Consider the following 4,689-nt stretch of genomic DNA (forward strand, 5'->3'; position numbering starts at 1 on the left):
AAATTCAGAGGCCATATTTTGTGCCATTTCAATGGCTACAATTCCATGGTAGGCATGGGAAAAAAGATCTATTTTGCCACTACAGATAGTGTCTACCCTGAGGTATTGAGTTACCATGGAATGATGAATATTTCTAAGGCCTTGAGCTTTACTGAACATCTGCTTTTCACAACCACATTTTAAGGGGAAAAAAATCTGAGAGGCTGAGAAAACATACAAAATCCCCAGGACAGGAGAATTTTCCTTCTCATCTCTTCCGTAAACCAGGACCAGATTCCAAATTGAAACCACTGATCACATGAGGACATTTTCAAAGGTGTTGCTTTGCATCGGTCTTTTCTGAAGCACAATTTGGGGGCGAAGGTGAGTATGGTTCGGAGAACACCCTGTAACAATCAGAGTTCCCAAAACAGAACAGAGGGAGGCCAAAGGGACCAGACAAATAAACTCCTCTCCCTCTCTTCAGGGGTCAAGCAGATCCTGTTTCATGTCTAAGATGTACACACTGAGTTCTTAGTCTCTTGCTGTATAAGGTGGTAAAAGAGTTGGAATCACCTACACAGAAAATTCTGCAGACACAACACTGGCTTTCAGTCAAGTAAAAGATGTGACAGCCAGCCTGCCCTTCCATGGACGAAAAAAGTGCACGCCATCTTACCATAAAGTCAAGGGACTTGCCCCCCTTCACAGATTATGTAACACTTTCCTGAAAAGTGGGGTACACTGCCGATTTCATGTAGTGATGAGATGAAAGCCCGTCCAGTGATTCCTGTAGACATGAGCTGGTCACGTAGCTCTCCTTCACTATGCAGTGAAAAAGAACCCTGCCTGAGTTACCGCTGAAAATATTCTCCCCTTAGATATAAATTTCTTGAGTCACCTATTCTGAAAGGTCTGTCATGTTTTATATGTCCAAGAGATTTCATTGAGCAAAAATGTAATGATTTGAGACAGATACAGCTACCAATATAAAATCAGAGTAACATTCTATTACCTGTTTACTTCATGTTCAGTTAGGAACACAATTATATCTGAATTCTAATATTATAATAGTGATATAGTCATATCAGTTGTGGGATAGTGACTCCCCAAAAAAGCCAAAAGAATGAAGACTCATAGAACTGCTAAAATGGTTTGGTGGCCTTCAGTCTTAGAGAAGAGGGAAAAGATGTTTGCCAGAAGCCTCAGGGCTTTCTCCTCCATCATCGATAGAAAACTGGAACTTTCCCATGAATAGGCAGCCATGTTCTGGGGACTTCCTATTATTTAAAAAATGATAACAGCTCCCTTCCAACCCTTTTATTTCCCATTAAGCGCCACCACATTCCTCTGCTACCTTCACAGCAAAACCTCTAGAAAGAGTTGTCTATAGAGGTTGTCCTGACTATCTCATCTCAGCATCTCTCCTCCACTCTGCACTCACACGTCACTTCGAGCCACGCTGCGGAGGCTGTTCTTGTCACGTCCTCAGGGGTCTTCATGTCGCTGCCGCCTGGTTTTTATCCTTCTCTATGATTTATGTAAGAGCAAAATGGACATGTATTAAGAATCATTTTGTAGCTATCTTTTCATTGCCTGCTATTTATATGGCAAAAAGAATTGAAAAAAATTTTCAGGGGTTGACTGTATGTTGGACACTGTTATAGACATCAACAGAATACTAAAAATAATTTTCCCAGTAAGTTTTCTTCTATTTAAAAAGACAAAATAGGGGCACCTACTAAAATATAAGAGCAATTATCAATTATATCCACAAAAGTAAAATGATAAAAACAGTACAGTTAATGTGTGTTCAAATCAAATAGAATAGAGGATTAAATGGAAGTACAAAGGAAGCCAGTAAGCTCAGGCAGTCTTTCTGAAACAATTAACTTTTGACCAGGACTAGAAGGAGGTAGTAAAAGGGAAGAAAATAAACTCCTTTACTAAACACCTGATATTAAGTTCCAAATAGTATACTATTCTATTTCTATTCAACTGCTTCCCATATTTTCCTCAGGATTCAGCCTAAACAGCTAAAGCCTGTCTATGAATCCTTCCCTGCCGCTGAGCCTCATACCTTCTCTGTTGCTTCCCTGTATATACTACATCATATTCACCTCGTAATGTGTCTGTCTCCCCCATTGGTCTGTAAGCTCTTTTTCCTCTTTTACCCATAGTGACAACCAAGCAGCAACTGGCATTTTTTTGGCCGTGCCACACACTATGTGGGGTCTTAATTCCCCAACCAGGGATCAAACCCATGCCCCCTGCAGTGGAAGAGAAGCGCCTTAACCCCTGGACCACCAGCGAAGTCCCCCTTTCTAAAAAAAATTTTTTTTTGCAACTGGCATTTAGCAGCTGACCAACAACTGCTTGTTGTATGACTCTTAATGCCCACGACAGCCCTGAGATGAAATCGTTATTAATGATCAATATCCTTATTAATGTTACAGAGAAGAAAACAGAGAACCCGAGAGGTTAAAGAGATCCTAACTATTACGAAGCTGAATTTATGACTTTATGTCCAACCCCAAGACTTTGGACCCAAAGCCCAAGCCTAGTTTACTATCCCATGTTGTCATCTCAGCAAGTGTTGCTCGAAAATAGCAGGCAACTAATTCCAGGGATATAGGCGGGAAGTAGTAAATGGAACGTGAGAGTCAGACGTCAGATTGATTGTTTAAAGCACAGGGGCCCTATCGAAAAATCATGGAAACCGTTGCTTCTTATGTTTTGCCATAAACATTATGTTCTCTCACTCTCTGCCTTCTCTCTGGGTTACCTCAGTAACCTTCATAAATTCAGTTGTCATCTGTGTACTGATGATTCCAAACCACATACTCTAGTTCAGATTGCTTTCATGAGGCTCTGAACCATATCCATCGGCCCCTAGACATCTCCCTGGATGCCTCTGTATATAGGCCACTTAACCTGATGGGGAAGCATGAGAGTCTCCATATAAATAAATAAATAAATAAATAAATAAACACTCAACAAATGCCGTTTCTTTATTATTAATATCAAAAATATGGAACGCTTCACGAATTTGCATGTCCTCCTTGCGCAGGGGCCATGCTCATCTCTGTATCGTTCCGATTTTAGTATATGTGCTGCCGACGCCAGCACTCCGTATATTTTTAAAGCCCATCACATTTAAAAACTTAGACTAGATCAGTGTGTTCCTGAGGAAGTTATTGGGATGCGTGATGCATGTTATAGAAGTCAGTTTTGTTTGTACATAGACACTTAATATGTTACTAAAATCCCACCCTAATTTTTCCCAGCGTAATTTTCAGGACATCTCATGTTCAGCTATGTGGTCTAATCACATCTAACTACTTACCTTCCCTGACTGTGCCCACACGTCTATGTTCCAGTGCTCCTGCCATGTTGTCTACATAGATGGTATACCGCTCACCCTCATTCTATCAATCAGGTTCCAGCAGAAAAATGGAAACTGCACTAAGGTGTTGCAGGAGAGGGATTTAGTATAGAGATCAGCTTACACATGCTCTGAAGGCCTAAAAAAGCACCAAGAGGATACTGAGGTCATCCAGAAATGGTAACTGCAGAGACAGCTCCAACTAGGTCTAAGGGGACAAAAAGGCAGAGATTGGGAGTGTTAGAGCCAAGAAGCTTCAGGGAGAGATTATCATAGAGTTGGTGCTCAGACCTCTGGGGAGGGGGGCCACCTGGCTGCTGCCGGAACTGCAGGAACTGAGACACGGAGCCTGTGGAGCCAGAGCTCGGAACCCTGGGGAGAAGATACCAAGCAGCTTCTGGTGGTGCCTCTACGGGATAGGATGTGGTTGGTGCTCAAGTCCTGTTAGAAACAGGAGGTTGGAACTTATGCTTACTCAGCTTGCATTCCAAACGTCAGCCTGTCAGAAACCAGTGCCTGATGTGGAAGCCCTACACCGTCGATACAACATTTCCTATCCCTGTCTCCCTCCTGTGCGTTCTGTTCTACCCACCGCTGCCAAAGTGCTCTCCCTGCCACCACCACAGTAAACATAATCTCTACGTTCTCAAATCCCTATCATCATTCCTTGCTGACTAACGTTTTAAATATATCCTCCTCTCTCTGGTGTTGAAGGCCTTCTACAGTTTTCTAGCCCTTTTTCACTGCTTCCCTAAGTGCCTTTTATGCTCCCACAGGACCTAGCTCTTGCTTAGAAATGCACCAAATTTTCTATCTCCAGCATCTAATAGGCCACAAATCTCAGCCTCATCTTGCCTCTGAATTTACTTTTAAATAGTAATATGCATATATGCCAAAGTCACCTTGACTCTCATTTACAAAGCGTCACAACCAGAGTGAATGAAGTAGCTGCTGCAGAATAAAAACTTTGCATAGTTTCAATGAAAATAAGGGGCAATCAGCCAATTAAAACTTAAATGACAACTAAATGTGTAGTAACTAAGACTGAAAGAATTGAACGCTGTCAGTGCACAAATTTTACACCTTTTCTGATTTTCACCTATACGGTAGACTGGTTAGAAGGGATAATTTCTAAATTCTCAGCAATTCAGCAGCTAAGATTCTGACTTGGGCCACGTGCAGACACCGTGAGTAGAACAGGAGTTTACTGCATGTGTGAGTTGTAGCATTTCAGAAAATTCTAGAGCAACATTTTTTCCTTATTTGCCCTTTGAGTTGCAAAACTAGCTTTCAACAGGAAAAGCAAGTTTGCTACTTACCCTTGA

At 41.7% G+C, this 4,689-nt stretch overlaps 1 non-coding gene across 1 annotated transcript; it reads right to left on the bottom strand.

The window, feature by feature from the left end:
* Window positions 1-3,004: 3,004 nt before the first annotated feature.
* Window positions 3,005-3,108, bottom strand: LOC113619316 (U6 spliceosomal RNA). Its single transcript, XR_003432349.1, has one exon. It is a non-coding gene; the product is annotated as a U6 spliceosomal RNA (small nuclear RNA).
* Window positions 3,109-4,689: the final 1,581 nt, after the last annotated feature.

The sequence above is a fragment of the Aethalodelphis obliquidens genome, unplaced genomic scaffold, assembly GCF_003676395.1.
Source record: "Aethalodelphis obliquidens isolate GAN/ISIS:26980383/991018 unplaced genomic scaffold, ASM367639v1 scaffold6, whole genome shotgun sequence".
Lineage (NCBI taxonomy): Eukaryota > Metazoa > Chordata > Mammalia > Artiodactyla > Delphinidae > Aethalodelphis > Aethalodelphis obliquidens.